Raw genomic sequence first — 16,134 nt, forward strand, 5'->3', positions numbered from 1 at the left:
AATCAGAACTGCACATACTTGTTTCTTTAGCTGTTTTTAGCTAGTTACTTCTACTTTATGGTTGTATATTAATATTTTAGGTTTTAGGAATGTTGATTTTTAGTTGAGATTAGCTGGAAATGTTAAACTACAGATTCTTTATATCTATAAAAAGTTATGCTTTTTCTCTTGCATGTAATTTGAGGCAATTCATGCAAGCTGGTTTAAGATGGATATTATAAAAAGGAAGAATTATAATACTTAAAAATCGCAAATTTATCTGTGCCATTAACAGAATGTAGTGCCTAGGATTATAAGAAATTTTATGGGTTCTTAATTTTCATTACCAAAGTCTGAAAAAATTAGTAGGACAATGGACCACAAATAAACTGTTTACAAAACTAGAAGGGACTTGTTAAAGCTGTATAATATAATTTTGCTTTTCATAATGCTTTAAATAGAGTTGACATTTGTTTCCTAAATCTCATAATGTAAGCTTGAGGGTTCCAAAGTATTCTTGATGTTACCAAAGGGCTTGTGTCATGCTCACTGTTATATCCCACTGAAGTGCTAGGGGTTTTGCATTTTATTTAATATATTTATTTATTTTTAAAAGGGATTTAATTTAAAATATTCTCCAGGTCTGAGAATTTTTATGTACATTTGCTCTGTGGTTCAATGTGATCTGTTCATTTTTTGGCTGTCTCCTAACACTAAAAGCTTCCTGCCTATTTTTCTCATCAGCATATGCAGATTGCCAGAATGCAGGCTTTCATTTATAAAGATCTTGTTCACTATAATGAATGTAGCTTTCTTCAGTAGGAAACTACACACTGTTTTCTTAAGCCCTGATTTTGCATAGACCTCAGTAATCATGTCTGGAGATATACTTAGAGTGCATTCAGATTAAGTGTGTGCATCCATCATTTCCAGCTGAGGCCTTAGGCATCCTGAAGTGCCTGAGATCTTAATTTCTATCATTCATGTCATCAGGGTCTTAACACTGAAACGTGTTATTACTTAACCATGGCCTAAAGCTTCAAATGTGATTAGTTCCTCTGGATACCCAACCTAAGACATCTATAAAGGAGTCTGAGCTTTAGAAAATGGTGGGGATATCTTTACCAAGTATTAAATCATTGAAACTGTATGGAATTTATTAATCAGATGTGCATTAGTGAAGTCTGAGGTATAGTTCTTAATTTTGTTAAGTGCAGTGCCATTGGGGGGTGAATATATATGGATGCCTTTCCCCAAAGGGCTGAGAAGAGGTCAGAAGCAGCACCAATTTCAAATATATCCCATATTCTTTTCATAATTTATAATTGTTCTCCAACGTAAAAATAAACATGGATAATTGCTTTGTGAAGTCCTGCTTGGAATGTTTATGCCAGTTTAGTGAGATATGCATGCTCAGAGTTTTGGAAAAGTCAATACAAAATTCTGTCTGGATTTTTAATTAAGCTTAAATCTGAGTTGTGGTGTTCCAATTGTCATCAAAAGATTTGATGAAAGGTGGAGTAACAAGTAAAATGACAGCTGTTTTAAACTAATTTGAGAAGGTATATGGAAGTCAGTCTTAAAGAAGTGTTGCAGCTCTTCTGGCAATATTGCACTTTTATTTGGGACTGTGTAATTCATGGGATGTGGATTCATTCTTTTTACAGGGGGTATAACTTTACCCAAAGCACAACAACCACTATAGAAGTATGGGGTTGTATATTATATTTCCTGCCAGTATTGGTCCCTTAGCCTAAGAGCTAAACTGTATGCCTTTGAAATCTCTGTCCTCATCTGAGGAAGGACAAGGTTTCTAATAATTGCATGGTAATACTCATGGGACATCTGGAATCTTTTTCCTACTCTTGAGGAATTCCTCTGTCCCTGGTTCCCCCCACTACTTCTTACAGAGATTTGACATGTACCTTGGGAATGGATGGGGATTGTCTCCCCTGCCTTGCACACCTTAGGATTGCCAGTGTTTTTATAACATGGCTTCTCTGATCTTCACTTAGCACATCCTTCCTCAAAAGTTGGCTTCTTCATGGAGCTTTTCAATGTGCTGCCAGCCTTATTGCTGCCTGTGTGACACTTGGATTATCAATACAGGAGGCTGGAGTGTTTGCAGTACCTTTTATTTCACTGTAATTAAGGCAGAGTAGAAACAGCAGGAGGGTGACTCCAGGCATGAAGATCCTATTATATAATTTTGGAATATATTCCTAAAGGTTTGCTTTTTAAGATGCGTGTTTAGTCTTTAGATTTAGCTCTTTTTCTGATAGGGCTAGTTAGGTTGTCATGTGTTGTTCCTTCCACCCCCATTTCTGTGTATCATGACTGCATGGCTGTGGTCTGATTCTTATGAGCCCTGAGAGATGGACACCCAGTGTGCAAGCTCTGCAGGCTTTGTTCTACAGGCTTCTAGTTTTTGAACTCTGGATCCAAAGGACAAAAAGCAAATTTTTCCTATTGTTAGGTGTTTTTCCTATAGTTAGGTGTACTTAAGTAAGATGTTTGTATTGAAATTTTTAAATTAAGGATTTATGTTTCTGTGTCTAGTCTGTGATTGCTTGCATTATGTCAGCACAAAATGGGAATGTAATATCTGACCACATGTTCTTTCTTTTTAGTTTATATCCTCTTTAAGCCAAGGAGGGAATCTCACTCTGTTCTCCCTATCAATGGCTATTTATAGGGTGGCATTGTTGCCCTGGAATGCTCTCAAGTTACACATTTTGAAGGAAAAGACATTTTTGTGATTCAGAATAATGGGCCTTCTTCCAGGAGGCTGTGAGAAGAAAAGTTTTACATGTACAAGAGGCTAAAAGTGGTCTAGACTTCATAGTGGAGTAACTGGTAGGTGTTGGGTTGTAAGTGCAGAATGAAGGCTGGAGCCTGTGGTATTTAATATTTCTGCCATTATTGGGTAATAGGTATTTTTCCTAAACTCACAGCACTTCTTCAAAGAGCAGACTTTCTGAGAAGTTGCAGGTCAGCTGTGTCACAGGGAAGAAGCACACACATATTCCTTCCAGACCAGCTTTAACTAGTTGTAGCAAAACACCTTAGGTCATGTGCCATCATATCAGTGCATAGAGGAGTTAAGTTTGACTGTGTTAACTTACTCTGGTATGTAATTGAAGATTTCCATTACCAGTTAGTTCAGCCTTTGGTTTCCTGAACAGTTGATATTTAAGTTGGGAATTATGTCAATATACACACAGCTGTTTTTAAACTGTGGTTCTTCTGGCCTGGTACTCCAGATAACGTGGGACAACATAGTGTGGGGATGCCTAAGTGGAGGCTGTATCAGACCCACAGACTGTCTTTATCTTACCCTACAAGTATTTACTGGTTATTAAGGCAACTGAACTCTGGTTATCAGTGTGTGTTTACTACTGTGGGCCAGCAAGATTTACTGGATTGGATGTAGGGCTGTACTGGGCAGGCTTGACCCTGGCAGGCATGACCTAGACAGGTTTACATCTGTGGCTAGAAATTATCAATCCTTGTGCGTCCTGAAGTTGACTCTGATGTGAATTGTGAAGATAAAAGCCCTGACATTTTGTGAAGGAGGGAAGTGGGAGATTTTTAATTAAGAAAATTAAAAGCTATTTGTGAAGAAGCTTTTACTGCCCTTAGGAAAGGGCTTTGCAGTAATTTTCATCAGTGTTAAAGGTATGCATGCATTTGAGTGGCTCAGACCAGAAGAAGTTGCCCTGGTTTATCCTGACAGAACCAAAGCTGTAGGTTGTCTAGGTATAGACTTCCTGTTCTTGTGGGTAGTGTTAAACATCATAAAGATTGTGTTTAATGTTTCAGGCATGTTTTGAGGGTGGGGATAGCAGATATTACATTCCATCCTCTACCTTTTGTATACACACTGTGAAACATCACAAAATTCAGCATGACAAATGCAGAGTCTTGCTATGTGCAGCTGTAAAAGTTGGGGAATGATCATCTAGACAGCAGCCTTACGAAAAAGGATTTTTGGATGCTGGTATACAATTAGTTAAAAAAGTCACTGATGCATCATTGTAGCAATAGAAGTTGCCTATGTGCAGGACTACATCTGGAGGGTGTAGCCAGCAGGCTGAGAGAAGTGGTTGTTATTCTCTTTACATCGCTCTTCCAAGGCCATTTCTCTTGTACGGTGTCTAGTTCAGGGCTTCCCAGTACAGAAAAACCACTGGGAAGCTGAAGTGAGTCTAGGAGTAAAGCACTGATGTGGCTGAGGGCCTGAAGTACTTGAGATGGAACAAAAGCCGGAGATGCCTGGAGAAGGGGAATCTCACTGTTATCCTCCACTGCCACACGTGTGGTTAGGGAGAACAGAGAGGCAGATGCTTCCTGGGTGCACTGCCAAGAGGGACAAACAGTGGACACAGGCTATGGCAAGGAGGATTCTGACTCTTTGTGAGAGAAAAATAAAAGTACTCCTCCTGAGGATGGAGGAGTCACCCAGAAAGATGAAAGCTCTTTATCCTGGCAACAAACCTCAGTTGGATAAGGCCTTTGTCACCTGATTGAACTTTGATGTTATCTGAGCTTTGAGTAATTTGGGTGGATTCTCATGTCCAGAAGTCCTTTCCAACCTGTGTTTACTCTGCGGTTCAGTATATTTTTTTTCAAGTTAGCAAATATATTTAACATCATGGCTGCTCTAACAATAAATAGTTGTTCTTCATACTTCTCAGAATGAAAAGCAGTATGTGAAATAGCATCTTCTTGCTGTAGATAAAGTAGCTAACACAACTTGGTTTTTTGATAGTCTCAGGTGGTCACCTTGGTTGACTGGCATTTTACCACAGTCTAAACATACGTATTGACATTCTTTTAACTAGACTTGTTAAATTAAGGGGAACTAAATTTTGTTCATATTGTTCTTCCATGTATGTAAAGAAAGCACCAGTTTCCGTGTTCCTGGCAGTGAATTTGCCAGAACAGGTTTTAAGAACTTTGAACCTATATTTTTTGTTTAGTGCCGTCTCTCAAGTGTGGTTTCCTTATGTCTAGTTAGTCTTGATAGCACTTGGATATTTTAAAACATTCCTCTGTGGAGCTGTCAGAAGAGCCTGCCCTCCCTGCATGACTGCGAGCCTGAATCATCCTTTATGAAAAGTACAGGTTTAATTGTTGTACTAGATATGTTCTCATATCACAAAGGATCTTTATCTAGTAGGGCTCCTAATATGCTTATATCTGACACTATAAGGAGTCTGGCTAAGCAGTTGCTAACAACAGGGTGAAACAAGTGTTCCTCATAAGAGGAAGATGTAATGAGACATACTAGCTGGGGTTTTTTGTTTCCTCTGTAAACTGAGAACTCATGTGGCTTCCATGAAGTTGAACTTGCAGCATGGTTTTAATGCTGATATTCTTGATTGATGATAGTAGACTCAGCTAACCAAAATGCACAACAAATTCAGTGTTTCAAAATCGTATTGGTATATGATAGTACTGTCAGTAATGAGGTTAACAATGTACAAATGGGACAAAACCTAAGAAATGAATCCTTTTTTAGTGCTGTTTTGTACTTAGAAGGTATCCAAAGTGGCACTTGACTTTCCATACAATGAATTTATATCTGTGTCATTAAGTGTTTTGCTTACAGCACAACCCTTGCAAAATAATAACATTCTTCAAAATTCCTACATTCCTAAATGCCTGGAAGTCTGGTAGATACCCTTCTCAGAGAACATACATTGTCAGCTATGTCATGAAGGCATTTATTGAGAGCACTGTATAATGTAATGGTCCACTGCCCTTCTGGGGCAAGGACTGTGTCAGTCTGTGTCTGAGCAGTTTATAATGTGTGTTCATTTTTCAGAATAACCTTTTCTTAAAGTGTTGTGTAGTTGTTTCAGATGCTTTGGTGCTTGCACACTGTGGAGGTACAGAGGGGGAAAAAGAACACAGTGAAATAATGGCAGTAACTTTTTTTGTGGACTGAGTCTTGCTGCTTAAAACTACTGAGAAATGCCATTCTCCTCTTATGCCTGAATTTCCTCTTTCATTTAATTGTTCAGACTCTTCACTTTTTGTTTCTTCTATTTAGAGAAGGCACTTTGCAGCGATGTCTTTAAAACAGCAGTGCACACTTGTGCATACATGGCAGCAATGATCTTTTGTGTCAGTGGCTGTAATATGTCATTGTGCATGTTGGTAATGATAGCTCTTTCTTCAAGTATGTGCTTGATAACTGCAGAATAAATAATACAGACCTCACTGGAAAATGTGCTCCAGTAATTCACCTTCAGAGCTCTGTGGGTGACAGCTGGTGAAAGATAATGGATTATCTTTCTGCAAGAGGAAAGCATGGGCAAGACCTACTTCTTACATCAATCTCCTTGCCCTCATCTCTTCCTCCCCCGTCATGTCCCATATAACACTTAAGAACCTGTGCTCTCCATTTTCTGAGGGACTTGGGTGGAGATGGCTTGTTATCACTTCTGTGTTTAAAAAATAATAAAAAAATTTAATTGGCAAGGAAATAAATTTAGCTGTGCATAACAATTCATGGAAGAGGAAATCAACACTGTCTGCTTGTAATCTTTTAACACATATCCAGAAATAGATTGTTGGGGAGTCACAGTATTTGTTTTAAAATTTCTAGTATTGCAATAAAAAATAAGCAGGTCTGTGAATTAGAAACAAGTGGAAAAAAACATAATTGAAACTCCAAGATACTGGTCAATACACTGCAAACATTGGTCATGCCAGATGTCTTTACCTGGTGCTTCCAGAAGTTCCTGTACGTTAAAGTAAACGTTGAGATTTTTTACTTAAAATGTCTGTTAAGAAAGTTTTGAAGGAGAGATGGAACTGATGGTACTCAAAGAAGAACTTCTCACATGAGATAACAAAGATTCTTACTAAACTTGCAGTTTTGAGTTGTTCAAGTTTGTTCACATAAGAAAGGTGGGATTCCAGAGTGACTTCTTGGTTCCTTAAAAATGCATTCCTTAGAGAATGGCTCTTCAGAAGAGTAATTCCTTAAGTTTTGATTTCATGTAATACAGTTCTAAGTGCTCCTGTTTTCTTTCCTTCCTTTAAAATACAGCTGAATAGTCAGTCAGGAGTGAGTTTTGGCCAACAACTACATAAACTACTCTGCTATTGTAAAATTTCTTTAAACAATTAGGTACATTTTTGTTCCTGTGTAAGAGTAATGAGTGGTGCAGTCTGAGCATAGTAACAGACACAGTGACAAAGTGACCCTTGCTGCTCATGCAGATAATGCAGTGGAGTAGTTTAACACATGACTGTTCCTTCTTTTTTATGATGACTGATACTTGTTTTGAAAGATTGTACGGAGCTAGGTGTTAGCTGTTTTGTCTTTTTTTTTTAAATAATGCTTCTGTGGGCTTGTTTTAAAATTCAAATTATATAGGAAACAAGAGTTAAATGTCAAGAAATTATTATGAAGTGAAATTTTGGGGCTGTTAAGGTATAAACATTAGGACATTTGTCAGAAGTATAGTCTTCAAGGCTTTTTAACTCCTTTACAGACAATTTGATGAACTAAAAAGCAAGTTTTATAAGCAGTCATCTTTCCCCCAATGCTGTGGGATGTTTGTGTCCTGCAGGGCATTGCCACAGATCTGCACTGTGTGTGTACCTGCACTCTGTGTGAACCAGAGTGAAGCTCTATGTTAAAGACCATGAAACTTCCAAGAGATTAAAAACATTTTTGGTAAATGTCACGTCCTTGCTTGATTCACAGTGGCAGTCCAAAGAAGGAATAATGGATTACTGAGCATGTTTTTCATGAGGCAAAAAAAAAAAAAAAAAAAGCCCTAAGTGACGTGTATATTGAGTATCTTATGTAAAGGGAAAAAAATAGACAGCTCTTCCAGACTTTTACATTAGAGAATCCCAAAGAAGTTTATGGAGAAAAGGATTACATAGCCTCAGCTCCACAATACTAGTATCAAAAATGAACCTAGCTTGTCTGAACTACAGTATCAACGATGAGGAGTTTGACAGTCTTTATAAGATTGTGGTTTGGGACCGAATGTGTTTTTAAAGTGAGTTGATGCAAGTGGAAAATATTACTGGAGAGCTAAAACAGTCATGAAACAGGCAAAGTACCCAAGGTTTACTTAGATGACACTGGAGACAAATTAGTAAAGGAAAATACTAAATTCTATATGGAAAAAGAAAAAGGAATGAGGTATAACTAAAATGATGTGTAAGAAAGTAGAAGGGCATCCATTTGGCTTTTATCTGTGTAAATGTTGGCTCAATGTCTATAGTAGATTGCAGTTGCATTGAAGTAGATTGAAACATTTTGTAGATTGACTGAAATTCCTTGGTTTTCTGTTTGTGGTCACCACTCGAGTGCTATGTTGGTAGATTTCTGGAAAGAATTTAATGCATCTTTACTGGTTCCTACTATGGAAATGGGGACTTGTGAAAGCACATCTGCACCAGTAGGGTTTTCCAGCTGCATCTGTACTGGCATGCAGGTGCTCACCCTGGTGTTGCATAGGAGTTTCCAAATGTTTGGTTGTTATTTCCAAGTATGAGTAAAGACAAAAGTTGGAAGCCAACAGAATGGAGCCTGAGGTATAGATGAAGACTTGAGATTGCCAGCCTACTACAAGCTTGTTCTGAATGTCTTAGTAGTTGATTTTCTGTTTTGAAATCAACACACCTGTCGAGATGGACTGTAAATGAGGAAGAAAAAAGGAATTCTCCACTTAAATGCGTGGAAATAAATCTTAAAGCAAAAGGATCATGGATGTAGCATTTATTAAACACAGATGGCATGTGGACAATGTTATACCTTAAGTAAGGGGGAGTGTACAAAACTGAAAATTTATGTTCAAAATGACAAGCTTAAAAAACAAAATGCTTTAAGATACTGCACCTGACATAAAAACTTTCTGGGATGTTCCTCCCTCAATATGCCTATCTTGAAAAACTGAGGAACAAGACACAGAGGTGAGACATGGTATGTGCAATTGTGAGTGCAGCGATTGAACAGATTTTTGTTCCCTACTGGCTTTAAGAATATGTAAGAAAGAGGAAGCAGCTAGAACCCAGGGATCTTGGCCTGCTGCTGATCATGCTGAAGTGTGCAGTAACAGGAGGTATGATCTGGACTGGAATGGAGGATATAAGATTCTAGGAGCCTACAGGAGGTTTGGGAATGCCTAGAAGCATGTCCATTAAACAGCATGTCATGTGGGCTGGCAGTCTGTTGAGAGCTTTTCTAAAATCATGATCCAGAAGCTGGATTTAAGAATTTCTGAAAGATATCATGGCAAGGATGTTAAGAAAAGATGGGCTATAAATACTAAACAAAACCAAAACTGTTCTTTGATACACAAAATACTGAGATAAGGGGAAAGAGCTTATTCAGTGTACTGTACATAAATTAGCAAAAATTTGGATAGGAAAGCATGATAAAAATACAGAATGAGGGGGAGGGAAGAAGGAAGAACTTCATCCTGCCTGCACTAGAGAAAGCTGAATTTATAATGCTTGGAGACTTGGAAATGTCTCTAGGAAGAGGCTTGGGGTTCTATTTTTAGTTTCCTGGTCCGTATGCTTTGCATACACATGCGATGTTAAAGCTCTTTAGTCATGTTCTAATTCAGTTAAATTTTAAAAATTCACTCTTAACTGTTCCAAGATTTGCCTCCCCTAACAATGACTTTTTGATTTGAAGGAGAGTTTAAAATTTTGATTCTGTATAAACTGTCATATGTCTAAAATTCTAGGTTATCATTTATCCAAAATGTTTTGTTTCATGGATATTCACTGTGTGTTAAAAAACCAAACCCTGTTTTAAATTGATTTTTTTTTAATTGCAAATGAATTGGTCCTGGTAAGTTTGAAACTTCAGAATAATTAGCTGATGCTAGCAAGCTAATAACTGATAGTTGGTAAATGGGCAGTATTCTAAAACAATTCTGCAGGCTTCTTGGTTTATTTCATTGGTAATGAAATTTTTTGGCTTTTTTTAGCCATAAGCACTTAAAATATCTGTACTGCTAATGACCTATTATCATACAGTTTGACTTCATTTTGTGAAAGCTGTATCTAAGGCCAGGGGTAGGATTTTCTCAGCTTTCCAGTAGATTCTCACCACTCTTGGTAAAAATTTAGACCTTTCTTTTATCCATTTAAAATTTTAACTGTATTATATGGAAAGCCTAGGAATAGATCTAGACAAATTTTAAAATATGCTGAGGCAGTGTCAGATGTTAAGGAAAAGTTGCACAGTGAAATTAGAAGCATGTTGCCTTATCTGAGCGAAGTTTTCATCATGCATTGGAAGGCTGAGAGATGTATTTCTCTTCCCTTTGGACTTTCTTTCTGTACTATCTGAGCAAGTAATTTGTCAGGAAGCATCCTGATATGCTTACCTTCTGAGTACCCCAAACACCAGTGATTTTTCTGTTGCAGGCAGCTGGCCTGATGCCTGATGCCCTGCTTGCCCTGAATTTTGTTGGGGGTGACCTTTGGCACTTGAAGTCAGTGAAAATAGTGCTGGTGTAAATGGTGTTCCTCTTGCTTGTTGCCAGCCAGTGGAATGAGTAGTGGAAGACAGAATAGATTTGGCTATAGATTCCTGGTCTAGAGGGGGAAGTGAACAAGAGTTATAATCCTGAGAGTATTTATAATAATAAAAGTGCCACTCTGAGCCATCCAGTGTAATGTGTAGCAAATCTTAGCATGGGACTTGTTAGTATTCTCTGCAGATTTAAAGACAGTTCCTCTCTTCTCTGCTTCTGAGTAGCTTGAGCTACTCAACGATTCTTGTGCCTGGTTACAGTAATTGCTTGTCGCATGTCTTCATGGCCTTTTCCTACGGCAAAGATCTGACTTTCAGTGACCTTTTAATTAGATCTCAAGCTCCAGGCAAGTTTTGAAACAGGGTGAGTAATGTCTGAGAAAATGTCCTCCTGCCCGCTGCCATTTAGAAGGAAGTGAAGAGAAAGATGTGCCACACCTGTTCTTAAAGTAGGTGTTGCTACCTGAGCTCTTAAAATTGAAAAACAGCTCAGGGTATTTATATGTGTAGTGTTGCAGCCTTGAGTCGTGTTAAAAAAAAAAGAAAAAAAAGTCAGGTGCAGTTCTGTAGCACTGTAAGCTCACCTAATTGTCCCATCCCCTTCATCTTGTATTCCCAGTTGATGGTGTTGATCTGGTTGGGAACTGAAGTGTCAGGCGAAAGGTAATTGTCATTTGGCTGTGCTTCCTTTCCCAGCTTTCCCTGGAGCTCCCTGCTGGCAGCAGGGCAGGCCAGCTCTGCAGCAGCCGGACGCGGTGCGGGGCCGTGGGCAGCTCACCACAGCCTGTGCCCCGCAGGCAGCAGCTTCGGGAGAAACCCTCTGCTCCTTTGCCCTCCGTGCTTCTGGCATAGCAGCCTCTCCCGACCCTTGATGACTCAATTTCTTCAACTACAGGGTGATAGATGTGTTATGTGTCTTGGGATCCTGCTGGTTTAGTGAGTAGGATCAGGTCGGTGAGGTGAGACCAGCTGGGTTTGTTGGAGCTGATGGGAGAGAGCAGATCCATGGAACTGCTGCTCTGGTCACAGCGGTCCACTACAGTTGTGTCATTGAACTACTTTAATCTAAATTTATGAGCAGAGAAAAGGGATGCATCATAAGGTGGATTTCTCTCCTGTTACTGTAAGTGCATTTATGTAGGGTGCTTTGGCAAGAAGAATTTACTGAAAACCTCTAAGCTCTAGCAATAAAGGAGGTGGTGTGTGGTAAATACAGTACCAGTGTGAAGTGTAAATTATTTTATTACATAATGCACATATTGTGTTTATAGTAACTTGAGAGAAAAGTTTGTGTGTATGGAGGAAAAAAAACCTCATGCATTTACTGTAAGGGATTGGTAAAACAGCTATACTGCTTTCCTGTTAAGTTTTACTTCTAAGATGAAATAAAGCATGCAGTCAGAAACTAGAACTTTGCTCATACATTGATGATGTAAGTGGTGGCTTAATTAATGTAAGTGTATGTATGCTTATATCAGCACAATGTGGTCATCAGATTGGAGTTGTTTTACTTCTTAGGATGTGCAAGAGGTGCTGGGTCTGATGAAATTTAGTTTCATCCTATGTTATTAAAATTTGGTGAGCTCAAATTTGAGATTTTCTTAATTTCTACTTTGAAACCATCTGAAAAATACCAAATTTTTTTCTGAGCAGATGTGATTCTCAGGCTAGTCTACAAAAAATTATTAACTATGCTGTTAAGATTGTTCATCATGCAGTAAAATAAGTGGATTTTAGCAATATTTACAGTGTTGTTATGGAATAAAAAAAAAATTGAATCATTGAAATTTTACTGTTTGGAACTAGTGATTCATGTAAACCCCCTGAAACAATTTTTCCATTACTGATGTGCTTCAATATGGGATTGCCATTTGCTGTGGCTTAAATGGCCTCTCCAACACCTACAAAATCTGGCCCTGAACTAGGAATACAAAAAAATTGAGGCACGAATAAAGCTAAATTAAACAGATACTGCATTCTGTGGTGTTTCTTACACAGTTTGAACATCTGTTTTGGAAGAGCCTGTCCTGTTGTGGTGTAGGCTGTGGTATAGCCACTTCCATGGTTGCTGTGCTCCACACCACATTCACCTCACCTCTGAAAGCTGTTTTGCCCTTCTGCAGCCTTGTCCTGCTCCCTGCCTTGGGCTGGGGCTCCAGTGCCACAGCTGTATGGGAGTCACACTGGGTGAATGGTGTGGTGGGAGGGGGTGAAAGGGGACAGACAAGCAGGCTTTTGCCTGGAAATGTTCCTTGTCTGACATACCACATGAAGGCTGATGATCCAAACAGTGGACTGGAGCGTGGTGGGAAGGAAAAGGAGGAACTCCTTCAGGAGTATAATGAATTTCCTGGATTGAAGTTGTCCTGTAGCTCCCTGTTCAGTTGTCTCAAATGTCTGGGATGTCAGACAGTCCCAAGGAAAATCTGTATGTGGCTTGATGTACATATGTCTTCCAGGCTGGGTACTGTCATCTTGAGGAAAATAAAAGGACTGAAGATGAAGCTTATGAAGGCACTGGATATCAGCAGTTATAAAGAGCAGAAATAGTAATATTTTCTTTGCAGATTTTTAGCAAGACTTAAGCAGAAGGAAACCAACATCTTTGAAAACCTTGCCAAATTTGAGTAGAAGCAAGGTCCATTTGTTTTGGTCTCTGCAGAAGGTGCCAACTTGCAGATATTGGTGGACTTCTGCTCAGTATTTTAGCCAGTGATGGTTCTAAGGCTGAAGAGGCTGATGGACCATCAGGGAATCCATGGTTGGTATGTAGTCTGATGAAGGAGCTGGGAATCTTAGGGAAAACCTTAGAAAAAGGTTAGAGAAACATGGCTTTTCTTCTCCCAAACAAATGGGGCAAGTTGGAAAGAAGTATGAAAAACTGGGACTACCAAGTGCACTCGGGAGCACTGTTTCTCTAAGGACTTTCTTCATTCTCCCATGAGAGTTAGGCTAGAATTGAATCTCAAATTGCTGGGTGTTTTCTGAAATGCCTTTATGAGTACTTACAAAGGTGCAGGTCTTCTTATCCAGTCTTTCTTCCTGCCTAAAAAAAAATAAAAATCAGTGTCCTGACAGCGCTATGCTGAAATATTACATTTTGTGAAGCTTCACCAGGTTTGTGTGCACAGTAATTCACTTTTGGCTTTCCCGAAGTCAATGCTGCTTACAGTCACTTTTTTCTTCAGTGTTAGTACTGCAGTTTCATCTTCCAAGATCAACTTCAGTATTAATAAATAAATAAGACAAGTCCTACATGAATTTTTTCTAGAAACCAAGGAGCCATTCTCCAAATTTGAATCATTCAGTGACAGTAACATGAATAAAATGAGAAATTGGGTAGTGAGTCTCACCCTCTGATACTGATGCAAGCCTCCTCTCCTTGTACTTGCATCCCTTGTGGTACTAGCACACACCATGGTCTGATTGGCATGTGGTTTTTATTTTGCCTATTATTTTTCCTTTGGCAAAGAAAGGTCTTGCATATATACGAGTACAGCAAATAGTCATTTGGTGTGTTTCTTGAGATGTGTGAGCCAATCCTTACTTCCTCTCACCTGCTAGAACTCTGTTTAGTTCTCAGAAACACACAGTGGCCTTGGCAGGAGTTAAACTGGCAATGTGTTTTGTCACTTGGACTACTGGAAGCCATCTGTGTGTTCCTCAGTGCTTGTCTGTACAAACCTTGAGTATTCTCTTGGATGTCCTTTCATTGTAAGCATGGAAAGCAGTGAATGGGCCGGGTGGGCAGATAGCCAGCTATTAAGTGTTTGTGGTAACATTCATCAGCAAGCTGGCATATTGCTGCTGATTGAGTCCTTCTGTGTGGCACTTGCTTTTGGGGTTTGCCACACAAAAAGAATAACAGTGAACGCAGATGATATTTTGAGGTAAGTGCCTTGCTCTTCTGCTGGCAAATTTAGCAACACTAACAGGATCAACATCAGAATTGCTACTTGATATTTTTCTTGAAAGCATTTCCCAATGCCATTAGCCTTCAGCTTGGTGATAAATTTTTCATGCAGTTATCACAGACTAGAGTACAAATGCCAAATGCCAGAATCAGTTCTTCTGTAACTGATAAAGCGAGTTACAGAGCAAGATGCAGAAGCTACAGACACTCGGTCTTGGTTTATGCATAAAATTAATGATGTTTTTGTCCTTTTAAACCTTTGAGGGGTTTTGCTTGTAATTATCAAATCCAAATGTTATCCAAATTCATAGTTCTGTTAAGTGTCAGCACGGTATCTGATTGAAGGTGCTCAGATGCTCTTTTACATATGTCAGAAAATTTTCATAAAATGAAGCAAAATCCATAACTGGCTGCAAATGGGTACCTTTGTACAAGAGTTCTTCAGAAAGCTTGAAGGCTTTTTAAGCATTTATATACTAAATAAAAACTAAGTATTTGACATTTAACTTAATAATTGGTTACCACCTCCTGTCTTGAAAAATCAGCCTCAAGAAGACTCCGAGTTTCTTGCTGTTCTGTTCATGTATGTGTTTCTATTGGCATTTTAGTAAATGCCAGTGATACTGTTGTAAGAGAGCAGTACCAGCCACTGTAAAACTGGCTGGCCTTGTTCAGGGAATGAAGAAGATTCTGATGGTTTGTGAAGCAGTGTTGTAGCAACAGGCTGTTCCAGGCACTGTGAGAGGTAACCAGGTTGTGCTTCTCTGGTTTTAAAGCCAGTGGAGTTTGGTTTATCACTATCATTGTTGTGATAACCAAGAGTCTTGTCCCACTGCATGGGTCCAGTGGATGTTGATGAGTGATGAAGAATTGGATCACTGGGCAAGGGGCAGACAGAGTAACTGAAGTGTGTGGATGTATGTTGTAACAACAGGAGGGAGGGCATGACAATGGTCCAGCAGTAAATGTGTCAGAGAACACAGAATGTGTCACCTTGACTTGCAGACAGCAGAACTTTGGTGAAATTTGTCTTCCTGTAAATTTGTATTTATCAACTTTACTAGACTTAGTGGAATAACTGCCTGCCCTTCCCACTGCATGAGCTTCTCTTTCATGCTGCACACTTCCCTTTCTTCCCTCTTCTGTGCAGTGTTGTCCCTGCATGACTGTGGACAGTGAGGAATGTCTGCTTTGCACCTGGGTGTGTGCTGGCTGCCAGCTGAGCAGGTGACTGCTTTGTTCCTGCTGCCGCCTTTCCCTTAGCAGAGGTGATACCATGGCTGTCTCCTATTCACTGCCATTTTTAAATAAAACTTGTAGCAACTTTGTATCTTTGGACAACTTCAGAGAAATTTGGTAAAAGGGATATGAATGGACTTTATTGGGATCAAAAGGTACTGGGTGAGAGGAATGGTTTCAGAATGCCCAACAGTGTGATCACACATACCTTATTTCCTTAGGAAACCAGACTGAAAAAAAGCATTCACAGAGGTAGACAGTAAGAGGAAACAGGCCAGCACAGGAAAAGGGAAGCAAGGATCTATATTTGGAAAAATTAAAAGTGGAGTCAGCATAGGATGGAATAAAAAACATTTGCATTTCTAAAATACAGGGGAAATTTCACAATCTGATACAAGAGGATTGTACTTCTTTAAAACTCATGTGTGGGTTGTAACAGGTATTTATCACCTTAGTAAGCAGGTTGAGGCTACCT

At 39.1% G+C, this 16,134-nt stretch overlaps 1 protein-coding gene and 1 long non-coding RNA gene across 12 annotated transcripts in view; one reads left to right on the forward strand and one right to left on the reverse strand.

Annotated features, from left to right (window-relative positions):
- The window catches only part of CDC42BPB (CDC42 binding protein kinase beta), a 90,530-nt gene that overhangs the window by 7,012 nt on the left and 67,384 nt on the right, over nucleotides 1-16,134 (forward strand). The gene's annotated exons all lie outside the window — the stretch shown is intronic.
- LOC135302060 (uncharacterized) lies at nucleotides 12,772-15,144 on the reverse strand. Its single transcript, XR_010363748.1, has 3 exons — nucleotides 14,946-15,144; nucleotides 13,517-13,553; nucleotides 12,772-12,981 (listed from the first exon to the last, which is right to left on the reverse strand). It is a non-coding gene; the product is annotated as an uncharacterized LOC135302060 (long non-coding RNA).

The sequence above is a fragment of the Passer domesticus genome, chromosome 6 (genome assembly GCF_036417665.1).
Source record: "Passer domesticus isolate bPasDom1 chromosome 6, bPasDom1.hap1, whole genome shotgun sequence".
NCBI classification, from domain to species: Eukaryota; Metazoa; Chordata; class Aves; order Passeriformes; family Passeridae; genus Passer; species Passer domesticus.